Source organism: Triticum aestivum, chromosome 5D, assembly GCF_018294505.1.
Source record: "Triticum aestivum cultivar Chinese Spring chromosome 5D, IWGSC CS RefSeq v2.1, whole genome shotgun sequence".
Lineage (NCBI taxonomy): Eukaryota > Viridiplantae > Streptophyta > Magnoliopsida > Poales > Poaceae > Triticum > Triticum aestivum.
This window is the reverse complement of record NC_057808.1, coordinates 538,980,343-538,993,741: the sequence shown is the minus strand read 5'-3', so window position 1 is coordinate 538,993,741 and position 13,399 is coordinate 538,980,343. Positions and strand designations below refer to the sequence as shown.

General features: G+C 43.6%; 1 long non-coding RNA gene across 1 annotated transcript; it reads left to right on the top strand.

Annotated features, from left to right (window-relative positions):
* Window positions 1-813: 813 nt before the first annotated feature.
* On the top strand, window positions 814-1,673 carry LOC123126067 (uncharacterized). The gene is made up of 2 exons (XR_006461552.1): window positions 814-979; window positions 1,265-1,673. It is a non-coding gene; the product is annotated as an uncharacterized lncRNA (long non-coding RNA).
* The last annotated feature ends 11,726 nt before the right edge of the window (window positions 1,674-13,399 follow it).

The following is a 13,399-nucleotide window of genomic DNA, read 5'->3' as shown; positions in this document are numbered from 1 at the left end:
GGATCGATCTTTTTTGCTGGAACCATTCAAAGAGAGAGAAAAAGGAGGCCGTGAATGGCGTGGAGGGGGATGCAAACATATTTTTTTTGCTACAACCAGCGTCCTAGGAAGCTTCAATCGAAGGCAATGAATTTTGGGGACCGGCCACACCATGCGACCGCGAAAGCTGGAACCGTCGCCGAAAAAAGCTTCAACCGTTTTGTGAAAAAGCTTCAATGGGCGTGAGAAAAAAGCTGCAGCCGACGGCATAGCGGTACGGCGACCGACGGCGAGTACGGCGACTGGTGGCGAGCTGGTGATGCTTCAAGACAGGCCTCAAAGCGTCCATGGCGGTGTCCAGGGCAAAAAGTTGGATGCGATTTTTTCTAGCAAAAGAAAGCGATGCAAAAAGGTTGATCTGACGGGGTTGGCAAAAAGATAAACTGACGTGTCAGATGTGACCGGTCGAACCGTTCCGCCGGTGCATGCGTACAAGCCAAGGCTCGAACCTGCGTCGGCCACGAGACACACCGCCTCGCTGGCCACTGGGCTAGGAGCCCATCCACTGTGAAGATAAGAATACGTAGAATATATGTCATTAATTACCAAATTATTATTCTACTTTAACTATTGTGAACAAAAGTTAACTAAAAATGGAGACCACCTTTTAGTACTTGGTCATGATATCTTATGGATGCACTTCGATATCTTCGTCTAGAAGTCTAGATATGGCACGTCATTTCATATCCTTTGGACATTATGTGTTATCACTCTGGCTTTCAGTTGGGACCGCTTATTAGTACTTGGTAATCTTATCTTGTGGATGCACCTTTATATGTCTTTTTCTAGAAGTTCTGAGTTGCCACGTAATTCCATATCCTTTTGACATTATATATTGTCCCTCTGGCTCTTGTCGGAATGTATACTGAAAGAATGGACAGAAGGTCTGTCATCGCTTGTTTTCTCGTGATGCTTGTGTTGTTCGAAAGCGCATCTGCAGGTGTGTTCTCACATTTGTTGTTCTTAATTAAGTAGAGTTCCTTCTCTCTAAAAAAAGTAGAGTTCCTAGAGTAGATGTTATTTCAAAAGAATAACCTTGAAAAATCTACATAAGATTTCAAGTCGTATTACCAAGAGTTTTCTCAAATATGATGTTGATACAGATTGCATGCATGTCCTTGAGGCTTTTCGCATCGTACCGCTTTTATGCAGGGTTGGAAAATCATGTGTTACAGTCAATGTTTCACTATTATGGTATTAATTTTCATTGGTTTGTGATGCGCAGACTGTGAGGATGTTCAATTTCAGATCTTGTTCTGCATCAAATCATCATGCGAGGATATATGCAAGTTTCAGTGGAAGGGTAAGAAGGTCTACAATCCTTGGTGTGATAAGTTCTTCGGTGGCTACTGCCACTGCAAGATTTGCCATGATGGATAGAACTTAATGGATATGTTAGGCGCACTTCATGCTAGAAATAAATAAGTCATAACTTTGTGTCCTGAATCACTGATTTATGCATGGGATTGTATGTTTGGGAGAGCGTCATGCCATGTGAGACATAATCTATACTAGATAGGTTGGACACACTATGCTGCGCCGTTGGTGTTGTTGGGTTTCCTAAAAAACAATACTCACCATGTTTCAAAATATGAGGTGTATTAATATTTTGAAAAGTCCAACCTTTTAAGTTCGATCAAATTTGTAGAGAAATATATCAAAATTCATAGTATCAAATCGATATGATTAGATTCATCTTGAAATGAATTTCCATACTTTTTGTTTAATATTATGGATGTCGGTATTTTTTGCTCTGAGCTTGGTCAAAGTTAAAAAAATAACTTCCCAAAAAAGTAATACCGCTTATATTTTGGAACTGATGGAATATTTAGTTTGGCCGGTGGGGGAGCTGACGGAGTGTTTTTTTTATGCGGTGATTTGATGGGCCTTTCGTGTTATCCGCTAACCAAAGTATATTTATGTGGGGAAATTTCTGCGTCGGGGGCTCCATGTACTATATTGGTGCTACAATATCACATAGTGGTGCTTCTTTTTTTAGGTGGTGGAGGGCACTAATAGAAAAAGGGCCATTTGTCCCACTTCATAAGGCCCATCTGTCCCGGTTGGGGAACCGGGACTAAAGGGTCGTTACTAATGCCTAGGCCTTTAGTCCCGGTTCTTATACTAACCGGGACAGATGGGCATCCACGTGGTCGGTGCTGCGAGCCCAGGCAGGAGGCCCTTTAGTCCCGGTTGGTGGCACCAACCGGGACCAATAGGCACCCACGCGTCAGCTGTTCAGGGGCTAGGGTTTTTTTTTTTTGAAAGGGGGTGGATTTGGGGGTTTTGTATGGTTAATTAAGGTGTTTCATATATTGTGTTAGGTAGCTAATTAATTAATAGAGAGAAGTGTCCTCTCTTATCTCCGTGCTTGGTCGACGCTACGTACTATACATAGAGAGGCCCTCGACACGCTAGCTAGTAAGAAAATGAAGGAAACCATTAAGTACAGAAGTTCGTCATGCATACCGAGAGAAGTGATCGACCTCTCCTTCTCCGAGGGATTGGTCGAACAACAAGTTTTCGTATTATCTTTCCGACGCTACTGGCTACATACATATATACAATATGTAAGATCTCTTACAATCCCCTAGCATTTGAACTCAACTTCCACATGGTATTCTCCAGCTTTATTGATGACGTGGTCAAGAAAGAATCCCGCCAATTCCTCTTGAATTGCTTTCATGCGATCTTGTGGTAGGAGTTCATTCCGCATCTGCCACGTCTAATTTGAAGAAGGGGGTTAATACATATATATGAATGAAACTCAACAAAAATGATGGTGTAATAAAATGAAATTGTGAATATTATTGCTTACGCACTTCATATTGTCTTTTAGAGTAGCCCCGCTTATTTTTCAAAGTCGCGTTGTAGATGAACTCGCACACGTAGTATCCAAAGTAATCATTCCCTTGTTCCTGCCACAAGCACTTTACGAGAAATAGAGGTCAATAAAACTGATAATGAAGCATTATAAATGGCATTGATGAAAGTAGCTAGAATCAACGGGAGATGCGCGCAACTAGCTAGCTAGTAGTACTTACTTTCGGGTATGTATATCGCAGCTCCTTCGGCAGTCCCGGAGCTTCTGCGGTGAACTGTTTCCAAACCCTGCAAGACAAAGAAAATAATTATTACTTGAGATATCAGGAAATGAACAAAAAGTTGCCGATATGGTGCGATAATGATCGATTGAATTTACTTGTTGAGAATTTTAGTCATGTCCGCATAGGTCTCGGGATCTTTTCGTCTCGAGTCTAAGACGGTTACTAGTCCCCGCTCAAGCTTAATCTCCAGGAGAATATAGTGGAAGCTGCGCACGCATGCATAACTCATCAATTACATTACTATAACCTCGCTCGAGTAATAAGGGAAACCGAATATGCACACGACAGTAACACTCGAAGTTGTAAGGAAAGAGTATTAAATCTTTGTTTGATTTATTAACAATGATTTGAGCAAGTTGGCCTCGGCCTCTTCGGCGCTCTTTTTAACCTGAAATTCATCTATGAGATTTGTGTTAATGAACCCAATATCATCATTTCTGCTTTTCTGCACTCGACGATCTTCAATCTGCATAATATAGTGAGGATAATTATAAATACATGCAATGAAAGAGCTGAGCTATATATAGAGACTTAATGACAGAAGTAGTACTTACAGACAGTAGCAAGTGACCGTTAATTTATCGAGGGCCTTTTGATTGAAGAACTGGAAGAACTCCTCAAATGGAACATGCAACGGATCAATTCCAATGAGGTTGTGCTCCTTTTTAACTCTCAGATACACAGTATTCGTCCCCCCAGACTCTCTGCAGGTTTTCATGTACCAATTATGGAATCTTCGCATCAACGTTGTTAGAGATTTTTCATCTTTGACGAGAGGCTTCCCGTACTCGTATCTGTGTTCGTCCACCTCCAAGAAATCATAATGTACATCGTCGGGCAGGTAATCTCCAAGATTGCTATAACCGGGCACCATCCCCGGAGCATTAGCGACGATGTCGCTAGACACATTGAGCGGGGGGCACGATTGGTTCACTTGTTCGCCGAGTTGGGCAATTTTTTTCCCAGCTACTCGTCGTTCTTTTAACCTTTGATCACTGACAGTACTTCCCGACCGCTCCGCTTCGAGATATGCCTTTTCAGTAATGCGCTCATAGTTGGTTTTCGGCGGAGACTTTGGTGGTTTCCTAAGGGCATCGATAGTGCACTTTGCTTTCACCGGATCTACCTTCTCCTCCGGAGGTGGATGTCTCTCTGCTTTCGCCCCTTCAAAGAAGTCCTTCACTTGTTTTTGCACGATCTTCTTGTTTTCTTCCACGGTCATCTCGTACGGTAACTTCTCTAGAGGCTTGAGAGGTGGACCGTATCTGTATTGCCTCCCGCCTCTGGCTGTACTGCTAGACGTCGGAGCAGACGGAGCGGCTGCAGCTGTCTTCTTTCATGCTTGCTTACGAGGCGAGGAGAAGGACTACGACGCGCCGGAGCAGCCGGGGCGGCGGCGGGTCTCTTCCACCCTTGCTGGCGAGGCGGAGAAGGAGGAGGCTGGTGGCTGCTGGGGCGCACCGGCGTAGGCGGAGTGCCGCCACGCGCCGGAGAAGGAGGCTGAGTGCCCTGATCGTCACTCGCCGGAGGAGGAGGCGGAGTGCCCTGACTCGCCGGAGGAGGAGGAGGAGGCGGAGGCATCCAGTTCGGAAGGTTGATGAGCTCCTTCTGCCATAGGCATGGAGTCTTCAGACAAGAACCCAGCCGAGTCTCCCCTTCACCCGTAGGGTGGTCAAGCTGGAGGTCCTCAAATCCTTCTGTGATTTCATCCACCATCACCCTAGCATATCCTTCTGGAATCGGCCGACAGTGAAAAGTTGCGCCAGGTTCAGGAGGTGCAACAGAGCCAACAGCCGCCTTGACTTTCAATTCCATCCACTGCGTCATATGCTGGCAATGCTGAGACTCCATGATAGCATCTACGGGGTAGTTAGCAGGAGCCGTGAAGACAGGCTCCTGAAGCAGCTCTGTGGAAGCCAAGCTGCTTCTCCGCTAAGATGGCGGGGTAGCTTCAGGTGTAGGTTCGGCAGGTCGCGTGCTGCGAACTGCCTCTCGTTCCTCTAGCGCTTGTACCCTTGTGTGCAGCGCCTGTAGTTGGGTCAATTCCTTTTTCTTCTTCCTCTCCCGGTGTTTGTAACCGCCTGCGTCGGGAAATCCAGCCTTCCACGAAAGGGAGCCTGGCGTGCCTCGTGTCCGTCCGGGGTGCTCAGGATTCCCGAGGGCCTCTGTGAGCTCGTCGTTCTCTCTGTCCGGAACGAACGTCCCTTGCTGCGCCTTTTCGATATACTCCTGAAGCTTCTTGATGGGTGTGTTCAGCTGCTCGTCGGTCCAAACGCACTTCCCTGTTACAGGGTCCAATTTTCCCCCAACCCCGAAGAACCAAGTCCTGCAACGGTCTGGCCAGCGTCGCGTCTCTGGTTCAATCCCTTTATCAATGAGGTCATTCTCAGCCTTGTCCCACAACGGCCGGGCTTTCAGGTAGCCACCTGACCCCGTGCGATGGTGATGCTTCTTCTTTGCAGCATTTTTCTTGTTTGTCGCTGACATCTTCGCTGCTCTCTCAGATTTCTTTTTGGTGACAAATTCGGGCCACTGATCTTTGATCTTCTCAAATCGGCCGATGAATTCTGGAGTCTTGTCTTGGTCGACAAACGATGATTTCAGCTCATTCTTCCACCTCCTGAATAGCTCAGCCATCTTCTTAAGAGCATAAGCCTTGATCATTGGCTTTTTAACTGGATTCTCCGGATCCTCCTCTGGCGGGAAGGTGAAATTTTCCTGCAGCGCGGTCCAAAGATCAGCTTTCTGCCTATCGCTGACATAAGACACCTGAGAGTCTTTGTCCTTAGGCTTCAACCATTGCTCGATGCTGATCGGGATCATGTCCCTCACTAGAACCCCGCACTGAGCATTAAATTTTTGCTTGGTCCGGAGGGGTTCAATCGGTTGGCCAGCGCGATCAATTTCGATGATCGTGTACCTTTCATCCGCGCGCAACTTTCTCTTCGGGCCTCGTCTCGTTACCGAAGTGTTGCTCGATCCGGAGGGCTAGAAAAGAAGAAAAAGAAGAGAGTTAATATGTGTACATACCAAAAACAATTAATGCATCAATTAGCTATAGTCAGCACATGCTTAATTAATTAATATATATACCTGGCCGGACTCCGTTCGGTCACCGGAGCCGTCATCACGGTGTCCTTCCCCCTCCATTCGCTCACCGGAGCCGTCATCACGGTGTCCTTCCCCCTCCATTCGGTCACCGGAGCCGTCATCACGGTGTCCTTCCTCCTCCATTGTTTGATCATCGTCGTAGCCTGCTTCTTCATCCTGTCTTTCCAGACCATCGGTGCATGTGTCGTTGAGAAACGACAAGACGGCATCACTTCCGTGTGCGATTATCTCCCCCAACACCGCTTCTTTTGCTTCGTCTCGGGGGTGCGGATCCATAGTTTCTGCAAATATTTACAACATGGCAATTATTATTCAAACATGACAGATGGATATATTAGTGGCAAACGTTGAACTAGCTAGCTAAGCACAATAAGGAATCATATTAGTGGCATGGCCTCGACGCTTCTCTAGGGTTTGGGGTGGCCTCGGCAACGCTTCAAGGGTTTGGGGTGGCCTCAACAACGCTTCAAGGGTTCGGGGTGGCCTCGACGACAAAGCTCTTTTAACTTGGTAAATTTGGGTGGCCTCAAGACAGTTTGTCGATCGGGTAGGGGCGCGGCGGGAGGGGGTAGGAGACCGACATCGTTTTTTTCTAGGGTTTGGGTGTCCTCGAGAGTTTTGGTCGAGCGAGAGGGCCGGGGGGTGCTCCCGTGGTATAAGTTATCACGGTCGAGAGGGGGTATATATATCGACCGCCCCTCATGTCGAAGTTATCCGGGAGGGGTTATATCGACAACGACGACATACATACATGGGAAAATAATGTTATCGGGGAGGGGGTATATCGACCCCCCCCCCTCGTGTTGAAGTTATCGGGATAGAAGAGAAGAAGAAAAAATAGAATTTTCTTATTTTTTTCTTCAATGTAACTTTTGCATATATGAACATACATACATAAATTATACATACATGGAAAAAATTGCTATGAACAAAAAAAACATCATATATGAATATTTTGTATATACATCCATATCCATCCATCCATTCATACATACATACATACATACATGGACAAAAAAAATGCTATGAACAAAAACATCAGTAGAATTTTCTTATTTTTTCTTAAATGTAAATTTTTGCACTAGAACTATTTCAAATAATTCCTTTCAAATGCCACAAAATTTTTGAGAAGTCCTTGATGCCTATAGATCATTTTTATTCAAAAACCCACTTTGGTCATTTGAAAATTTTGAGCACAACTTCCATTTTTCAATTTTGGTCCAATCTTGGCATTGAACTACAACCCTATTTTTCCTTGCTAAAAAAATCTGAATTTTTTACATCTTGTAGTCCTTCCTACTAAACCCTTAAGTCCAGAAGGGCAGCCCCAATTTCATCTAGCAAGTCCACCAAACAAATTCATGTAGTTTTTGTCCAGCACTAAATTTTAATAAAACTTGCACTAACAAGTTTTACCTTTAAACAAACCAACTTGACCATCTTCACCAACATCCAAGGAGACATCATCCTGGAAAGTTTCACATAAAACAAAGTTCCCTAGCTAGCCCTAGCATTTCATCAAACACCTTGTGGACATGGCTGAAAACATGCAATTCTCTGAAACTTTGCACTGAACCAACTTCACCATCATCACATACATGAAGGAAGGACAGAGGAGAGGGGTGGGAGGGAGGAGGGAGTACCGGCCTGTCCGGCGGGCAGTGGTGCGGCGGCGTTGACGGTAGGGCAGGGGCATGGCGCAGCGTCGTGGCAGGGCAGGGGCGCGGCGGCGTTGGCGTCGAGGTTGAGGCAGGGGCGCACGGCGGCGTCGTCGGGGCAGGGTAGGGGCGCGACGGCGTCGGGGCGAGGCAGGGGCGCACAGCGTCGGCGTCGGGGCAGGGCAGGGGCGCACGACGTCAGCGTCGGGGCACGGCAGGGGCGCGGCGGCGTCGGGGCAGGCATGGCGCGGCGACGGCGTCGGGGCACGGCAGGGGCGCGGCGGCGTCGGGGCAGGCAGGGCGCCGCGACGGCGTCGGCGTCGAGGTGTTCGTCGGTGTCGAGGCGTTCGGCGGCAGAGAGGCAGATCGAAGAACTGAATGAAAATTTTCACAAGTCCAGCTTATATACACAGAGCATTGGTCCCGGTTCGTGCCACCAACCGGTACCAATGCCCCCCTTTAGTACCGGTTGGTGCCACCAACCGGGACCAAAGGTCTCTTTTCAGCAGTCCAAAGGGAGGGAAGCGGCGGCCTTTGGTCCCGGTTGGTGGAACCAACCGGTACTAAAGGCGGGAATTGGTTCCGGTTGGTGGGACGAATCGGTACCAAAGCCCACCTTTAGTCCCGGTTGGTGCCACCAACCGGGACCAAAGGCCGCGCACAGCGGCGTGGTGGTGGGAGTTTAGTCCCACCTCGCTAGTTGAGAGGGGCGCGCAGTGGTTTATAAGCCCCACTGCCGCACCCCTCTCGAGCTCCTTTCTATTCCAGGCTTACGGGCCTAATTGTCACTGCTATGCCAAATGGGCCTACTGGGCCTTTTGCGGGCCTGAATCCTGGCCCATTGATGGGTTTCTACTATTCAGGTCATGGTGGCCCAGTAGGTGGCAATTTTTTTATTTTTCCCAGTTTTTTTTGTTTTCTTTTTTGCTTTTTTTGTTTTGTTTCTACTTACAACAAAATACTTATTTATTTTATTTTATTTTGTTTCTACTTATATATTTGCTATTAAAGTTTCTAACAAACAAAGTTCTTTATGAAAATCTTTTTGCTTTTAATGATTTTGAACAGAAAATACTTTGATAATTTTAGTTGCATCAATTTTATTAATAATTTTAGTTTTAAATTTTAGAGGTTGCTTATAATGTATTGAACAGAAAATACTTTGATAATTTTAGTTTCATAAATTTTATTTATGTTATTAAAGTTTATTTTATTTTATTTTATTTTGTTTCTACTTATATATTTTATTAAAGTTTATATTATTTTGTTTCAAATTACTTATTTATTTTATTTTATGATAAGTCTTTTTGCTATTAAATTTTCATGCATTTACTGATTATTTTATTTTGTTCTCTTTCAAAGTATCAGGGTTTCATACGGAAACTCGTCTGTTACAAAAGGATTTCATTTTTTTTAAACTTATTTGAACTCCATAGTTTTTCTATGTTCAAAATGCACCATTCAAAGCCACATCATCAATTTTCAACCCTTTCTGACTTCATTTGTTATTTTTCATGCATTTACTGATTTTTTTCAGCTATAAGACCCTGAAATTGAAAAGCATTTCAAATGAACTCTGAAAAGGTTAAAATTTGGCATAGTATCATCATTTCGCCCACATAGCATGTGCAAGAAAGTAGAGAGGCTTACGGCAAAAACAGGATGCACTTCGTGTACAGAACGGACAATCTCTTTCGAAGTATCAGGGTTTCATACGGAAACTCGTCTGTTACAAAAGGATTTCATTTTTTGAACTTATTTGAACTCCATAGTTTTTCTATGTTCAAAATGCACCATTCAAAGCCACATCATCAATTTTCAACCCTTTCTGACTTATTTGTTATTTTTCATGCATTTACTGATTTTTTCAGCTATAAGACCCTGAAATTGAAAAGCATTTCAAATGAACTCTGAAAAGGTTAAAAGTTGGCATGGTATCATCATTCACCACATAGCATGTGCAAGAAAGTAGAGAGGCTTACGGCAAAAACTGGATGCACTTCGTGTACAAAACGGACAATCTCTTTGGAAGTATCAGGGTTTCATACGGAAACTCGTCTGTTACAAAAGGATTTCATTTTTTGAACTTATTTGAACTCCATAGTTTTTCTATGTTCAAAATGCACCATTCAAAGCCACATCATCAATTTTCAACCCTTTCTGACTTCATTTGTTATTTTTCATGCATTTACTGATTTTTTTCAGCTATAAGACCCTGAAATTGAAAAGCATTACAAATGAACTCTGAAAAGGTTAAAAGTTGGCATGGTATCATCATTTCACCCACATAGCATGTGCAAGAAAGTAGAGAGGCTTACGGCAAAAACTGGATGCACTTCGTGTACAAAACGGACAATCTCTTTCGAAGTATCAGGGTTTCATACGGAAACTCGTCTGTTACAAAAGGATTTCATTTTTTTGAACTTATTTGAACTCCATAGTTTTTCTGTGTTCAAAATGCACCATTCAAAGCCACATCATCAATTTTCAACCCTTTCTGACTTCATTTGTTATTTTTCATGCATTTACTGATTTTTTCAGCTATAAGACCCTGAAATTGAAAAGCATTACAAATGAACTCTGAAAAGGTTAAAAGTTGGCATGGTATCATCATTTCACCCACATAGCATGTGCAAGAAAGTAGAGAGGCTTACGGCAAAAACTGGATGCACTTCGTGTACAAAACGGACAATCTCTTTCGAAGTATCAGGGTTTCATACGGAAACTCGTCTGTTACAAAAGGATTTCATTTTTTTGAACTTATTTGAACTCCATAGTTTTTCTATGTTCAAAATGCACCATTCAAAGCCACATCATCAATTTTCAACCCTTTCTGACTTCATTTGTTATTTTTCATGCATTTACTGATTTTTTCAGCTATAAGACCCTGAAATTGAAAAGCATTTCAAATGAACTCTGAAAAGGTTAAAAGTTGGCATGGTATCATCATTTCACCCACATAGCATGTGCAAGAAAGTAGAGAGGCTTACGGCAAAAACTGGATGCACTTCGTGTACAAAACGGACAATCTCTTTCGAAGTATCAGGGTTTCATACGGAAACTCGTCTGTTACAAAAGGATTTCATTTTTTTGAACTTATTTGAACTCCATAGTTTTTCTATGTTCAAAATGCACCATTCAAAGCCACATTATCAATTTTCAACCCTTTCTGACTTCATTTGTTATTTTTCATGCATTACTGATTTTTTCAGCTATAAGACCCTGAAATTGAAAAGCACAACAAATGAACATGGATAGATAAGTGACCAAATTAATAGTAGTTCATCATCACATTAAAACCAAAGTACATACATAGTTCAAATTGAACAACATATAGCTCTCCAGAGCATCTAGTTAAACCATACATTGAAACTATGTAAAACCTTTCAATGCAACAACAAATGCGATCATAATCACAACTAAGGTAACAATTGATCCAACGGCATAATGATACCAAGCCTCGGTATGAATGGCATATTTTTTAATCTTTCTAATCTTCAACTGCATTGCATCCATCTTGATCTTGTGATCATCGACGACATCCGCAACATGCAACTCCAATATCATCTTCTCCTCCTCAATTTTTTTTATTTTTTCCTTCAAGTAATTGTTTTCTTCTTCGACTAAATTTAACGTCTCGACAATAGGGTCGGTTGGAATTTCCGGTTCAACCACCTCCTACATAAATAAAATCTATGTCACGTTGGTCGGCATAATTGTCATAAACAATAAATGAACCAGATAGTTATAAAAAGATAATATATACCACATCCGAATCATAGACAGGACGAGGGCCGACGGGGGCGGATACCAGAACCATCGCACTATATAAAACAAGGAATAATAAAAGTAAGAAAATAAAGTAAGAAGATAAGAACAAGAGGCTCACCACTGTGGTGCCGGCGACGAGATCGGCGCGGGCGATCGACGGCGGTGAAGACGGAGACGGGACGTGACGGACCGCTAAACCTAGAAAAATCTCGGGGAAAATGGAGCTCAGAGGTCGAGTTTCGAGAGAAGAAATATTAACTAGTGTGGCTCGTACATTTCATCAACACCTCATGTGCATAGGAGGTGAGCTAGAGCACCCAAATGCCCTCCCCTCGCCGGCCAGCAAAAAACAGAGTAGGGTGGAGTGCTCTGCTCGCTCGCGATGGGCTATATATAGGCAAATCATTTGTCCCGGTTCGTGGCTGGAACCGGGACCAATGGTTATGGGCCAGGAGCGAGGCCCATTGGTCCCGGTTCGTTCCTAGAACCGGGACAAATGGGTCCAGACGAACCAGGACCAAAGCCCGCGAGGCCCCGGCCGGCCACCTGGGCTCACGAACCGGGACGAATGCACCCGTTGGTCCCGGTTCGTATAAGAACCGGGACTAATGGGCTGGCCAGGCCCGAACGAAAGCCCCTTTTTCTACTAGTGGGGGTGTGCGGAATAGATGTGCTTTTATAGGCCGGTTGCTGCTGATTGATTTGAAAAATCGTTGGCACTGTCAAAATCGTATACCAAATCCAAAATTGAATACTCCCTCCAGTTTTATATACAAGACCACAAATTCAGATTACAAGTACCAATGTAAAATTTAATACCTGCTTTGCATGTCAGCTTTTCTTTTTTTTACTAGGATCACTAATAGGCCAAATGCATGCAAGAAAACTGAGTGGAGGAAGTAGCTGACTGTCATTATGATTGCATGCATGCAATTATTAAACAGGTTGATAGTATGAGAAAATATCATTAATTTTGCCTCGGTTACTGTTGGTGGTTTTATATAGATGCAAAATGTATATTCCATAGTGGCCATGTATAAGTAAATGGAGGGAGTACCTCAATTGCATGATAGAGCTTCAAAATTAGCGAACATAGAGAATTAAAAGAATCAAAAGGGAGAGCTCGCTGAGAAATTGTTGAGTCGGTTAAAATCGGATGACCCAATTTAAATTGAATACCTCAATTAGTTGTGCTCGGATGTGGGCTCTTTGAAACTAGGGGGCATAGTGTTATAGAGGATTGTCTTATGGAAAAGTTGTTTGAAGGCAAATATCGTATACTCCGTCCGTCCCATAATATAAGAGCACTCGTGTAAAAAAAATGCTCTTATATTATGAAACGAAGGATGTAGTTATGAAGAAATATAGCTAATGAAACTGATGAGTACATTATTGTTCTGAGCAAACATTTGACTTTGGTCTACAACAAGAAAACAAGAACTAGTGTACTCATCAGTTCTTGAATGCCACCCTTGTGTGGCCGTGTGGGAAGAGGAGATTGTCGTCAAGTGTGTCTCCTGCACATGTACGATGAACCAGTCCAAGGAGCCCTTGTCAGCATTGCCATGTAACCAGTAAGTTACATGTAAGAAGCAACTAAGCAAGGCCTACGTTTGACCAGCACATTATGCCAATACCAAGTTTACCTGTATACAGCAGGTATTTGTACCCTTAAAAGCAGTGGAAAAAATAGCGCGCTATAGCGTTCTAAGA